Source organism: Notechis scutatus, chromosome 4, assembly GCF_049901735.1.
Source record: "Notechis scutatus isolate UNSWTSFEM ecotype Mainland chromosome 4, rNotScu1.2, whole genome shotgun sequence".
Taxonomy (NCBI): Eukaryota; Metazoa; Chordata; class Lepidosauria; order Squamata; family Elapidae; genus Notechis; species Notechis scutatus.
In genome coordinates, this window is record NC_142012.1 from 152783831 (window position 1) to 152799581 (window position 15751).

Genomic DNA, 15751 nt, shown 5'->3' on the forward strand with positions numbered 1-15751 from the left:
ACAATACAAATAACTTCAGATCTGCTTCCTGATTTCTTGAACTCTCAATTGCTGCAAAGGCAAATATGTTTATCAAGAAATTGGAGAACTGGATGGCACCATTTAGTCTTGCTCTGCAGTTCTGAATCTTGCAAAAAGTGTCCCACTTGGGTGCAGTTGATGGGATACCAAACACCCAGACCAGAATCAGCCATGCACTGTCCACTGTCATTTCACTCTCTGCAGTTTTAAACTGAGTGCACATTTTCAACATCTGCAATTTTATTTGCATTGACAAATTTATCCCCATTACTTTGGATTAATTCTTCACCCATTTACTTAGTTTTCTCTGTACATGAATAACCCTATAAAGTCTCTTAGGTTGGAGCTAATGATGGGTCCAAGGTTACCATTGAGTTTCGTAGCTAAATGAACAACTAACCTTAAAGAATATGGTCAGTCTGTCCTTCCCTGTTCACAAATTCCTTCCTTGCCAGCCCTTAAATACATATTTCTGTGTAAATATGTTTTTGGACCCATCTGATGATTATTAATTACATGTTCAAGAATGGCTGTCAAATATGCGCACATCTGCATATTATCTAATTTTAGGATTGCCTGATACTGACTAGTTTTGCTTGGGATTAAAATGCATGCTGATTTTAAAGCACCCATGGCAATTTCTTCACCCTGTACTTTAGTAAAAGAGGCAGAAGTGTCTAACCTACCTAAATAGCTGGTGAACACAATTTCAAACCGAAACTTTAAACAGCCCATTCTTTTGTAAAAGTTTAGTTCATTCCCCACTTCAAAAACTTCTCGGCTGCTTTTTCCTGAAACTCCACCAAAAGCAAATTAAAAACGGGTCTCCAAAAGCCAAGCGAAAGAAGCAACTCAGAAGCTTGCACAAAACAGCAAAACGTTTTTAGCACCGAATTTCCATCACCCTGCCTTCCCTGCAAAAAGCATACACACCATTTCCTCAAATATAAAGTCATTTCCCCCTCTCTGCAGCCAGTCAGCAGTCACTGGTATTTTTTTTTTTTAAGACTGTTTTAATCCACTAGCCGCTCCATGGAGTCATGAGGAACGACAGGACGCTTGACACAAGCCTGTCACACAGGGAAGACTGAAGTTTGAAGTTTACTAACCTTGTGCCCCAGGAGAGGGAAGTGCCCCATTGTCCTTCTAAAAAGCGACCACCTGGGCCTCTCTCCTTGTTAAATATTCATGCTGTGGTTCAGCAAAAGAAAAGAAAGCGCAGTGGGCAGGAAAGCAACAGCCAGCGTCTGGTTTTGGTTGTGTGTTGTTGTTTTTTTGCTACGTCTCTTCAGCACCAAGTAGCTCAGAGCTGGTTCCAGAGGCAGTTTGAGGGAAAACCCAGCCCACAAAATCCTTTCAGCCTATGAAGTTGCTCAGCAAGGGAAAACCACTCCCAAGTGGCAAGCAGAATGTTAGAATGGAAGGAAGAAATCGAAAAGGTGGAGAAAAGAAAAAAGAAAAAAGAAACCCCACCCGATGCTCCACATCAAGAATATATTAAGTGAACATTTCCCAAGTTCTTTTTTTATTTTATTTTAAAAGTATTAAGCACTTTCTCAAAAGTGCTTTTGCAGGGATCTAAAAAAAGGACAACACCAAACCAGGCTACTCTGGAAGCTTTAAGCCATGACACAAATAAGGATGCCAATGAATGAATTAAATTCAGAACAGAGCTGGAAGGGACCTTGGAGGTCTTCTAGTCTAGCCCCCCCTGCTCAAGCGGGAGACCCTATACCATTTCAGACAAGTGACAGTCTCTTTTGAAAAGCCTCCAGTGATGAAGCCCTCGCAACTTCTCAAGACAAGCCATTCCACTGGTTAATTGTCCTCGTCGGGAAGTTTCTCCTTAATTTAAGGCTGCGTCTCTCCTTGATTAGATTCCATTTAAAACAACAACAACAGGAGACAATGGGAATATTTAAAGTTTTTACAAATGTGTCGGACTCGGTGGCAGAAGGGTTAAAGCACTGGACTCAAAGAGGAGAAACCCCACTGAAAATTCATTGATTGGGTGATTCTGGACCTAAGACAAGGCAGAGGCATAACTTGAGATGCTGCCTGGTTTTTGTTTTTTTTGTTGTTGGTTTTTTTTTGAGAAAAGGGGCTATATAAATCTAATAAATAAACAAGGTGCCCTGTTTGAGTTAGAGACCAGGTCAAATCAGTCTCCTGCCTCCAGATATTTTTGAAATACTTATTTGCCGAAAGTAGCCAAGAAAAACAAGTCAAGTCCTCAACTAAATAAGTCCTCAGCTAAAGACCACAATTGAGCCTAAAATTTATGTTGCTAAGCAAGAGTGTTGTTAAATGAGTTTTTCCCCATTTTATGATCTTAGTTATTAACTGAATCACCACCGTTGTTCAGTTAATAACACAGTTGTTAGGTGAACCTGGTTTCCCCATTGATTTTGCTTGTCAGAAGGTCACAAAAGGTGATGACATGACCCTGGGACACTGGCACCATCATAAATAAATAAATAAATAAATATTTATTGGGATTAAAATGCATGCTGATTTTAAAGCACCGATAGCAATTTCTCCACCCTGTATTTTAGTAAAAGAGGCAGAAGTGCCTAACCTACCTAAATAGCTGGTGAACACAATTTCAAACCAAAACTTTAAACAGCCCATTCTTTTGTAAAAGTTTAGTTCATTCCCCATTCCCCACTTCAAAAACTTCTCGGCTGCTTTTTCCTGAAACTCCACCAAAAGCAACTTAAAAACGGGTCTCCAAAAGCCAAGCGAAAGAAGCAACTCAGAAGCTTGCACAAAACAGCAAAACGTTTTTAGCACCAAAGGTCACAAAAGGTGATGACATGACCCTGGGACACTGCCACAATCATAGAAAGATAGATAGATAGATAGATAGATAGATAGATAGATAGATAGATAGATAGATAGATAGATAGATAGATAGATAGATAATAAAGAGGTCTGTAGGGGGCGTGCATAAGTGCACCAACATGCCTACCGTCCCTGTCCTATTATTTCTTTTATTTTTCTTATATGTCTCCATGTATTCATAACTATGTTTATACTTATACCTATTATCTTGTAAGCAATTGACAAATAAAATATAATATAAATAAATAAATAAATATGAATCAGTTACCAAGCGTCTGAATTTTGATCACATGACCATGGGGATGCTGCAATAGTGAAAAACTATTGCAGTGCCATTGTAACTTCAAACAATCACTAAATGAGTCATTGTAAGTCAAGGACTATCTATAGTGCTTTTTAAAATTATCATACAAATATTCCAGTTACATGAGTATTTATGGAGAGGATGAACAAGTGACATCACCAGTTGTAAATTTTGTTGTTAATTGCAAAATTATGTCTGACCCATCACAACCCCATAGACAATGTTCCTCCAGGCCTTCCTGTCCTCTACCATCTTCCAGAGTCCATTTAAGCTCATGCTTCCTCCTTCTATTACCCTCAATCGTTCCCAACATTAGGCTTTTCTCCATTGAGTCCTTCCTTCTCATTAGGTGGCCAAAGTATTTGAGTTTCATCTTCAGGATCTGGCCTTCTAAAGAGCAAGTCAGTGTTGATCTCCTCTAGGACTGACCGGTTTGATTGACTGGTGCTAATTAAATAAAAACTGCACAACATTGTTATGACAACATGGCCTTTATGCCTGATGACATTTATTAAAGCATGTAATCCATGTGTCTCAACAAGCACCAAAATAATAATCTAGGTACCTGTGATCATTCAAATACCTCTTACAGGAGCCATTATGGTAGTCATTTAATGAGGCGGGAAGACTTGGAATATGCCCCATTGATCCATAGTCAGTGGCACTTACTGTTATCTTGATTGACACTAAAGTTTTGGTTGTGATCCTCAGCTCTATGCCCAACTCAGGTGGCAACATTTTACTTAACCTTGGTTGATCTCAAAAAAGCTAAACATGGTTGTATATGGTGAATACTTCGGATGAGAAACTTCTAGGAAATTCCAGTTAGGAAATTTAAAAAAAAAAAACCTTATTCTAGAAGAATGCTAAAGCAAACCACTGACACAAGGTTGCCAGGAAAACTATCACGTATTTATCGGCGTATAACACGCACTTTTTCCCCCTGAAAATAGGGGCAAATGATGTATGCGTGTTATACGCCGATATAATGTTAAAAGCCTTCGGTGAATGCTGCTGGGATCGGGATCAAGGACACAAATGAAAGAAGGGGAGGGAGGAAGCAACCGAAGCCTGTCCTTCTCTCTGGGTCAGCTCTCTCTCGCTCCTCCACCAGCACAGGAAGAAACTGCTTCAAAGAAGCGGGGGGAGGGCTTTTCCTGTCACCTCTCCCCACCCCACCCCGTCCGCCCGCCCGCCGCCCGCAGTGCTCCGCTCTGCCTGCCTGCCTGCCTTCGTTAATGGTTGAATCGGAACAGCTTCGGCTGAGTAAAAGAGGCGAATAGTTATTATTCTCAGCCGAAGCTGCTCCCAAACAACCAGAAACTAAGGCAGGCAGGCAGAATTTTTTTAAATTTTTTTTTTCCTGAAATTTCCTTAAATGAAAGGTTGCCAGGAAAACTATATGTCCTTCTAGCCACCATAAATAAATCTCAACTCAGTGCAGAGTCTAATTCAGCACATGTACAGAACATGCCACAAGCATGTTCTATGTGGGACACACCAAAGTGCTTTTGAAGTGCAGCCAATGCTTATTCAAAAGACTTGACTCAACACTAAGTCATCGAAGCCCTAATTATTATGGAAATATGAAAAAGAAAATAAAGGTCATCTTCTATATTGTATACGTGGTCATGCTAGATGGGAACTTGTGGAAGACATCTGGGAAAGGTTGGTCTAGTGTCCAAACATCATATCACAGTCATATCAAGAAAGCTGATAGACCTTCCTCTTTCACACAGTTCTGTGACTTTTGAGGGGAACTGGAATTTACACGAAACCAAAAGATCAGCAGAAGGCAGGATGGGGATAAGAAAGCTCAGATGCACTTCTTCATACAAACATGGAAATTCCCTGGTGACCTTGTACCAGTCACTAAGTCTCATCCCAAACAATCCCACAAGACTGTTGTGTGTAGATAACACTGGAGGACAGGGAAGTATTTATGATGCCTTGAGTTCCTTAGGAACAAATGAATGAATGAAACTGAAGAGAACAAAGCCGTATCCTTGAAACACATACACACACATTTTGTCATGAGGAGGAAAAGGGTTGGATTTCCAGCTGTTAATGCTACAGTATTATTATTTGATGGAAACTGTCTCCAGATTTAGCCCCAATTGTTGTTGCTACTGGCTCGAGTTCTGTTCATGTATTCCCACATATCTGTTCGTAGAACTGAATCCAAATTCTAATACAGGTAGTCCTTGACTTACAACAGTTCATTTAGTGACCGTTCAAAGTCACAATGGCACTGAAAAAGGTGACATGATCATTATTCACAGTTATGACCTTTGCAGCTTCCCCATGGTCATGTGATCAAAATCCAGGTGTTTGGCAACTGACTCATATTTATGACGGCTGCAGTGTCCCACATCATACAATCGTCTTTTTCCAACGAAGTCAATGAGGAAGACAGATTCACTTAACAACTGTGTTAAGAACTAATCAACTGCAGTGATTCACTTAATGACTGTGGCAAGAAAGGGGATAAATGGGGCAAAATTCAATTAACAATAGAAATTTTCGGCTCGGGGACTTCCGGTTTGTCGGCTTCGCGAGCGGCAGGGATTCGCGAAGCTGCGCGATCCCTGCTGCGCTAGCCGCTTTTGGGGCTCCGATCCGGATGGATATGGAGCTAGGCTGCCCTGCAGGGGCAGCTGAAGATAGGGGGGATCCGGAGAGGGGTTTGGGGGTGTTGCAGACCCCCTCCCCGGCCGGCAGAACCCCCTTTTCCCAAGACGGTGCAGCGGCGGTCCGTAATGGCCGCCACAAAGAAGCTGGCAGCCGGGTAAGAATGCGCAGGAGGAAGTGGAGAAAGTTTTTGAAAGGAGAAAGCTTTTCTTGGTTCCTAGGACTCTAAGACATATTTAACAAAATTCCTGAAAAGTATGACTTTCTGAATGATACCTTCTAGAAGAGGAAAAAAGCAGCAGTTTGATGGTGCTGAAAGGAAAGCTTACCCTCTTTTCCTACGGAATAAATAAGTGAATATTAAGAAACCTATTTTTTTTTAGGTGAAAACTGGCTTTAAGCGATGAGTGGGAAGAGAGAGGACTAAAAAAAAATATTTGTATGCTAAGACTTTGTTGGAGGAGATGCCTTAAGGATTTGAAGACTAAAATATATTGCAATAAGATTTTAAGAAACAGATTTGGACTTTCTTTTTCTCTGATTGATACTACCCCAGGAGGAGAAAGTGAGAACTCTGCCTTGGTTTGGACTGATTGATAACTTTGGGACTGTTTTATTTTTTCTTTGGAATATTCTGGTTGTTGTAAGAAGAAAGAAGGGGAAAAGAAAAGAAAAGATTTATAATGGTTCTTTCTATTGAGGAACTGAGAAAAGATTATGAACAAGCAAAAAAAATGGTAAAGCTGGTTTGAAAGAAGCCTTCCTTTTTTTAGAAATGGCGCTTATTAACTATCAACAAACATTACAACAGATGAAGACAGCAGAAGAAGAAGAAGGAGAGGAAGCCATTTTTAATAAATTTCAGAACTCGACCAAGAAAGAAGGAAGAGGGAAAGGAAGAGAAATAAAGGACTTAAGATTTAAAAAACACTTAAGAAAGGGAAAAATAAGGTGCAAAATCAATATAATGATAGTAAACAAAAGGGAAAAGGAATACGACAGAGAAGGGAAGCCAGTAAGGCAGAGGCTAGAAGAAGGGGGGTAGAAAGGTTTGTTGGGAGAAGAAAGAAAGGGAAAAGGTGGAGAAAAGCTACAAAGTTTTGAAATTAAATGGGAAAAAAGGAATCTTTTTTAGGGATAAAGGATAAAGTATAATTTCTTCAAAGAGATTTTGCAAGGTACATAAGATGATATTGTAGTATTGTATTAGAAATAGAAAACTTAAATGGTTTAAGAGTTGATAAGAGATTAAAATGTTGAAATGTTTAATAATGATTGGTTTTAAAATTTAATAATATGAGGGGAGGTTTAGAATATTGAGTTTTAATTAAAGAGTTTAAAAAGATTATGGTATTGATGTTATTATAAAATTTCTATTATAGTACTTGTTTTTAATATTTAGATCTATTGTTTAACTATGTATTTAATTATTCTGGATGTAATGTACCAAGCAAAATCGGATTGGGTATTGGGCGTTATTTTAAAGGTTAATTTGATTAATTTAGTGGGGAGATAGGCATCATATTCTGATTAGTGATTTCAGGAGAAACTTCTTTTTTTTTTTTATAAGGAACGAGACAAAGGGACAATAAAGAATGGACAAAAGATACAAATATAATGACTCAAATTAAGATGATTAATTAAGATAGAATTAAGAAGAGTGAAATATGTGGAGAAGTTAATATAGAAGACTTAGAATGGTAAATAAAATAAGTAATGATATGTAAGATGAGCATGAATATAATTGAAGTCCATGAAGAGAGAGATACCTGGGTCCAAGTTACTTTCCAAAAAGATTTTTTTTATGTTTTGTGTGTTGTGTGTATATGTTTGTTTGTTTTTGGGGAGAATTAATAAAACCTTGCAGAAATATAGAATGAGAATAATGGTAACTAAGTCAGAAAGAAATAGATGAAATAATAATAATAAAATTGAATAAGAGTAAAGAGAAATAAAGAGAAATTGGATAAGAGGTTTTTGTATGTTTATATGGAAATGGTTTAAAACAGAATTATAGTTTATCTGACTTGTTAAATTTACAATGGAAAAAGGTTTAAACATGTAATGGATAATGATGATTTGTGTGTTTTGAAAATTAATAAAACTTGTTTAAAAAAAAAAAGAAATTTTCGGCTCAATTATGGTCATAATCGACTTACAACTACAATTTGGCTCGGAAGCTGCCAAATTCAGAATCTTTTTTTAATGTCTTCAAGTCAATTTTTTGATCTTGCCAATTGCCTGGAAAAGGTTCTCTAGTTTTCTTGGCAAGATTTCAAAATTTGTATTACCTTCTTCCTAGAACCGAGAAAGAGTGACTGACCCATGGTTATCCAGCTGGCTTTGTGCCTAAGGCGGGATTAGAATTCAAAACGTCCCGGTTTCTAGTCTGATGTCTTAACCACTTCACCAAACTGGTTCCAAATTGAGATCTTTAATTTGCAGAGGCAGCAAGGAACAAAGGAGACATTTTCCTGTTCTCTGCATAAGCTCCGTTGCCAAACAACTGCTTTGTATTGTTGTATATCTAGAGCATTTCTCATTTACAAGAGACAGAGTGGTGCAGCAAATGCGATGGTTATAAAAGGACCAGCCAGGAAAAAGTTACATTTGTCTGTCTATTTCTGTACTGGGACTTCTCCTTTCACTTAAAGCTATGCAATATTTACCAAGTGCAGGAGAACATAATATAGTCCCCTGTCTGCTACAGCTTCAGATACTTGCATACTGGCAAGATTGACAGCATGCAACAGCCTTTAGAGATCATATTCAAAGTTCTGCCTAGCAGCCCTAATATTTATATCACCTTATAAACACATGTGCAGAACACAAGTTGTGTGCTTACTATTTTAGCATTCTTCAAATGCTGGGTGATGCTTACTGCTGGACTCAGCTACTGTATCGGAATGCTAGATTCTCAAGGCATGAAGCTATGCAGAATTACACACACACACACACACACACACACACACACACACACACAAAACATCACACAGAGACACGCCTGGGTTTTCTGCTATGTATTTCCAGTGCATGTAATTTGAACCCTTCTTGATGCAAAAGCTATCAGCTAAGTGCAGTGTTGCTCAACAGAAATCTGGAGCAAATAATCTTCCTAAAACAAGAAGCATTTTTAGAGAAATAGTAAGGCAGGATAATATTTATGCAATCAAGGTCTCCTCTAAATTAGTTTTAGATTAAAAACTTTAAAAGTAAAGAAACAACAGTTTTTCTTAAATTTACAAATTGAGTTTAGAAAACGATATAACTACCCCTGATGGAAAGATCAATCAACAGCATTTAGAAACTGAAACGAGAAAAAGGGAGAGTATTCTATTCAAACAAACTTTATTATGCAAGTAAAGAAATCACACAAAGTTAGCTTTCCTGAGCCATATTCGCTGAGTTTTGACAACCTGCTTCGAAAGCCCCCAACATCCGCTCGGTAGGAGACACGCAGGCGCAGCCGGGCCAACGACACACACAGACGCGGCGCCCAACGGAACACCCCCAAAGAAAAGAAAAATATATATATATTTTTTTTTTTTTTTATATATATTATTTTTTTTCCCCCCCCCCCCCCCCCCCCCCCCCCCCCCCCCCCCCCGCCAGTTCTAAAGACCATGTTGGTATTAGATGGGTGGAAATGGTCAGATACTTAGCAGTCTACCCATCTTGCTGTTTCTCTAGAGCTGATGGACTACAACTCCCATATCCCTAGCTCACATTTTTGTCAAGTTTTACTGGGCAGAACTCTTATCAACATGAAACTCTGGAGTCTTTTTCCATGCTGTAACTCAGGCCCTAATATGTTACAAAAGGGGCATTTCTTCTAGAATCACACATCATGGCAAACCATCAGGCAGATCAAGTTGTTAAAACTCCAAGGCAAATTGAAGACAATATATGTTCAGGAAGCAAGAGATGCTTTAGTATGTGCTATCAATCAATCAATCAATCAATCAATCAATCAGAGTAGAGCTGGAAGGGACCTTGGAGGTCTTCTAGTCCAGCCCTCTGCTCAAACAGGAGACCCTATACCATATCAGACAAGTGACTGTCCAGTGTCTTCTTAAGAAACCTCCAGTGATGAAGCACCCACAACTTCTGAAGGTAAGCTGGTTAATTGTTCTCACTGTTAGGAAGTTTCTCATGGTTCGGTTAAATTATAAGGTAGTTCTTCCATTGGGCTTTGTCAATGGTACTACAAAGGGGTGTCACCACAAAAGGGAAATCCTGCCCTTGAAAAATAGTTGGAGAATTGATCCCCTGGAAAATCAATACAATTTCTCTGCCCATCAATTTGATAAAGGATTTTGAAAGTTCTCTTGTAACCAATTCTAACTGAAACTGGTTATACACCGCCATTTCATTTTTTATGCAAATATAATTCAGTTCAGATTTAGTCCAGGTCCGTCTTTTTTCTCCTGTCACCAATGCACTTTTTCTCCTGTCACCAATGCTCTTATTTTGTCAGCACTGCTCCAAACCAACTCCAAAAATAAATCTAGAGAGGCATTTCATATCTGAATCTGTTTTCACCCAAAGTTAGGATATCCAAGCTATTCAGGCCTAAAAAAAGAATGGCCACTCTGGAGCTGAACCAGAAAGAAGCCCAGCAAAAGGATTTTTGGAAGGAAAAACACAGAGAAGAAAAGCTAACCATAGAATCATAGAATTAGAAAAATTCTCCTAGGCTAGGGATCATTGGCACCTTCAACCAAAGCTGAAAGGGTGGTTCAAAACAGATGGCGGTATCTACTATACCACACCTGTTGGCACTTCCTTAAAAAAACCATAATCTTTTTTTTTTAAGTTCCCATGATAGCTGCATAATCCTAGCAAATAAGGTATTTGATGTGCTGATAGTATGCATCTTAACACTCCAGGTGTTTTCTGTAACCAGAAAGGAAGGGAGCTTGGGAGGGAGTGGGTCAAAGCAATGGAGGTCAAAGCTACAGAAGGTCAGCTGTCAGGCTCTTGTAAATCTTGTATCTGGGAAGAGGGCAGATCTTCCCCTTGGTGCCAAGCCTCTAGCAGCTGCTCAAAGATCAAAAAGGCTAGGTTCTCACGGGGTTCTATTACAGTTAGACAGATGTATTGAAAAGAAAAATGGGGTTAGGTTACAGAACCTTGGAAGCAGAATATGTATCATTCAGCATCCCATTGAAGTTTGTTAAGATGAGGATTCTGGTATTGTCAGAAGGTCACAAAAGGGGATCACATGACCCAAGGACCCTGCAACGGTCATAAACAGGAGTCAGTTGCCAAGCTTCTGAATTTTTGTACCTGACTATGGGGATGGTACAATGGTCGTGTGAAAAATGATCATGAGTACTTTTTTTCAGTGCTGTTGTAACTTTGACCCTAAACTAACTGTTATAAGTTGGGAGTAGATGCTCCACAGATGTTAAGTAATAGAGAGCATCAAGCCTTGAGGCATTTCATATGGAGCAACCACAACACCGTTTCCTTGGTTAACACTGAATTAAACTGTGATGGCGAACCTATGCCATGCATGCCGGAAGTGGCATGCAGAACCATCTCTCTGGGCACATCAGCCATCGACGGTTGCTCTTCCGGGTTCCAGCACGCATGCTAGTCTTCGCGCGCGTGGGAGCACCAAAAAACGGAAGAGCAGCTCCCCAGAAGGCATGCGCATACTGGCCAGCTGGTCTTTGTGTGCGCGGGAGCGCCGGAAACTGGAAGAGCAGCTCCCCGGAGTGCATGTGCATGCTGGCCAGCTGGTCTTCGCATGCACAATGCATGTTAGATACCAGAAGACCAGCTGGCCAGGGTGCATGCGCACGTCGGAAAGCTAAGCTTTCGGTTTCTGGCACTCCTGGGCATGCACATCGGGGAACTGCTCTTCCGGTTTCCAGCGCACATGCACACGCTCCCATTTCGGTACTCAGTGCCGAAAAGGTTAGCCACTACTGGATTAGAATTATCTATTTAGGAAAGCCCACAACTATTTTAGAATAAGTACCCCAACTTCAAACCTTCACAGGTAATTCAGAAGGATATCATAAATGAGCAATATCACCAATGCTATTTTAATCTGAAACCTTTAATTGCACGCAATAAGTAAATAATCTTAAAGCGGGGCTTCTGCATACATTGTCCTTGCTATCTCACAACCGATTTGTGAATGTGCTACTTCTAAATTCAGTTAAATATTTCTGCAAAGGTGTTTTAAGGAGCTAACTTTCAAATAAGTATGCAGATGCTCACAAGCCCAGTCTAGACAAAGTCTATGGCAAGTCATGCATTCAAAAACATCCATAAAGCAAAGAAGGAATAGCTAGCTGAGAGATTTATTAATGGTCTGTTTCTCCCATGTCACTCCTAATTTATCAACTCCCTTTGGGTGACAGAGGAAAGCTTTTATTGCCTTAGCAATTCTCTTGTTCAACATTCAGCACAACAATAATAAAGAACAGCAACAGTAAGAGTCAGTGTTGGGGTTATAATCATCACCACATACTTAAGTATGTATGCATATATAACACACAGTTCAAAGATCATAGCACACAAGCCCACAATGAGCAAAGTAGGGCATTTACTAGCCAATCATATTATTCAAACAAAGGAAATGGCAGCCTCAGCCTGTCCTTATCTGACCTCAGAAGCTAAACATGGTTAAATTTGGTTAGGACTTCAGTGGGAGACTATTAGGTAATACCAGGATGGTAAGTTGGACTGGGAACTTGAAAAACAACCAGGAAGCCAGCAGTGGCCAACTATTTATGTACTGTTGCTACAAAGATTGAATGGCTGAATCTAAACGATCATGAGAAGTTAACTCCAACTCAAAATAATATTCATTTTTACTGGTCGTTCAAGGCCAAATTAGTTATGCCATCCTTAATAAATATTATTTTCCTAAATTAATCCTGCATGTTATAAGACTAGGCTCTCCCCTCCCCCAGCCATGGTGTTTAATAGCAACTTTCTAGCAGGGGACAATTTAACTAGGAAAAATGATGAGCACAATTGACAACCCTTTACCCTATCTCGTTAGATTAAAGATGTCTTTGAATGATATTTGAAGATCCAGGTGTTGATTGTCACCTTTGAAACCCTACATGGGGTCAGATTATTTGAAGGACTGTCTTTTCCCAGTTACAGCTACCTGACCAACAAGAGTGGACAAGCAGGGCATCTTACAGTTTTCCTCTTTTAAGGAAGTCCATCTTGTGCAGGGGTGTCAAACTCAATTTCAGTGAAGGCCACATCAGGGTTTTGTTTGAACTCGTAGGGCTGGGAGTGGTAGTAGGGCATGGCCGTAGTGGCCATGGCCATGGTAGGCATCTGACACAGCTTCAAGACGCATTTTTCCCCTTTGCATTCAAAACAGCTATTCCAGACAAAGGGAGATCTGACACAGCTTCAAGATGCATTTTTCCCCTTTGCATTCAAAACAGTTATTCCAGACAAAGGGAGATTTACTTTCTGGCACAAACAGTCTCAATTCCAAATGTAGAGATTAAAGACATGTAGAGTCTGCAGCTACTATGGGGCTTGACTCACTGACAATTTCTCCAGATGTCTCTAAAAACTGTCTGTACAACAGTCTATCAATCTTTGTTACTATTTCTGACACAGCCCTAGAGGAGGATTTAATATTAGTAAGAATTTACAAAAATGATACAACACCCAATTCTCAATGACCCTGGGTGGTTTATAACAATTTAAAAAATACAATTAAATCAATCACAGGTAAAAGACTAAGATAAAACATGACAAACTCATGTTTTAGTGATACAAAGGGGTTCACTCTCTCTCATCAAAGACCTGGGTGAAAAGCCAGGGGGAAAAAAAGAGTTTTTGGTTCTTCTGAACAACAGCCATCCAATCTTGGAGGGTATTTTGTTCAAGTTGGCCAGTGCTGCTAAAGACACGGTGAAGAAGGTGCTGCCTCCTGCAGCACTTTGCTGGCCAAAACAGGCTGTGGAAATTGATGTATCTTCTAATGAGCTTCTATTTAGAAAAATGATTTTGTTCTGCTTATTCATGTCTGGATAGCATAAAGCAGACAGAGTAACTCCACAAAGCATCCATACAAAGTCTTTTTTATTGGTTCATCAGGCATCCTATCAACTCACATTTATGACGAGGTTCTTCTTAATGCCCAATCCTTTGCATATCTGAATTGTGGTGTAGAAAGATGGTTATCTCTTTCATCCCATATCGTAGAGGCAGGGGGTAGAGCTGCTACTACGAGGCTGTCTTCAGGCAAGAGTGAGGGAGCCTCCCCCAACCCAACAAGGGTCAATTTAGTGACCAATCCGGATTACAGATGTGACCACATGACGTGGACTACATTTCCCAGGATGCCTTAACTACATTTACCATGATGCATTCCCTTAAGGGGACAGCTCACAATTCCTAACTAACTATCCCAAATCCCATTAACTCTAAACTGTCTGGACAGCACAGATTTGAAAGATGATATTGGGGCCCTTGCTGTATTGGGGCCTAGTCAGTTTTGACACAGCTGTATTTATGTCATTATGCTGCTGCCAAATGATTTAGACACCATATTGGAGGAGAAAAAAAAGAACAAAGTTAAATTAATCAAATGTGAACAATTAGATCAGCTTCAGGAGGCAGAGTCTCAAGAGTTAGATACAATACTCAGTAGCTCAAAGCTACTCAAAGCTGTTCTCCTTATCCGGATTTAGAAGCTATGCAGAGTTAAACCTGGTTAATATTTGGATAGAAATATGGGGTGTGGGGCAGAATAACCCAATCTTGGAGGGTACCTAGTTCTGTTTGGCAGATGCTGCTAAAGAGAAGGTGAAGAAGATGCTGCTTTCTGCAGCACTCTGCTGGCCAAAATGCCTCCCTCTCGTGTGGCCGGTTTTCGAATTCCAGGGCCTCCTGCAGCAGTCTGCCGGCTGAAAACAGGCTGCGGTCTGTGTTTTGGCCGGCAGAGGCCTGCGGTCTGGTCCTTTGATATTTCCAGGCTGGCAAGATCTAAGTAGCCCGCAGCCGGATCCGGCCCGTGGGCCTTGAGTTTGATACCTCTGATCTAGTGGGACCAAGAAGAAGGGCCTTCTCTGTGGTGGTTCCCTCCCTCTGGAACATTATCTCCACAGAGATAAGATTGTCCTCCACTTTGATACTCTTTCACAAAGCCCTGGAGACATCATTTTGCCAGCAGGCCTGGATATGGAGCCCAACAGGTGTTTTGAGGAGGGTGGGTGTTCATTAGGATTTATATTTGGAGTTTTACTTCTGTAAGTCATCCGGAGTCATTGTAAATGAGTTGGGCAGTCATATAAAGGTCTTAATAAAATAAATATCCTAAATCTCAAGCAAAACCACCATGGCTTAGTCTACAGCATTGCCTTCATCTGCTTGCCCATCACACCTAGCATGCTCTGGGTCAGGAGTCACCAACCTTTTGAACCTCAGGGACCACCAAACTTATGATTTTAAATCCCATGGACCAGAGACCCTGGGAAAATTTAAAAAAAAAAAAAACCTCTGCAGGAAAATTCCCCACCCTGTTTTCCTACCGATCGATCATTCTTTATTTGGGATCACAGGATACTGTCTCCAGCTCCGTTCTTGGGGTGAGTGGGGTGAGAGAGAGAGAGACAGACTTTTGGCTTCATGCAAGGAAAGCAGCAGAAGCAGCAGAAGTTTTTCTTTCTATCCCCCAAACTCCGCCAGAAATAAACCTTTGTGAGACTTGTCACACTGCCCAGTCTCTTGGAGCAGGATGACTTGCAGGGTACCAAAGACTCATTTCTGGAGGAGTTTGGGGGAGAAAAAGAAAGACTGTTGCTGCTTTCCTTGCAGCAGAAGAAGAAAGAAGCAAAAAGAAGCAGCCCGATGGCCAGGCCAGGCGTGTGGGGCAAGTTCCCCCTTCCCCCCTCCCCCACTACCTTGCGTTGTTTGGAATGCAAGTGACGCAAGCCTTGTGTTCCTGCGGGCCAT

The 15751-nt window shown here is 40.4% G+C and overlaps 1 protein-coding gene across 2 annotated transcripts in view; it reads right to left on the reverse strand.

Moving 5' to 3' along the window:
• The window catches only part of PLD1 (phospholipase D1), a 131807-nt gene extending 130465 nt beyond the window's left edge, over nt 1-1342 (reverse strand). For both annotated transcript variants that reach the window (XM_087965319.1, XM_026666465.2), the window contains exon 1: nt 1131-1342. The gene's annotated coding sequence lies outside the window, so the exon portion shown is untranslated. The remainder of the gene's footprint in view (nt 1-1130) is intronic.
• Between the last annotated feature and the right edge of the window lie 14409 nt (nt 1343-15751).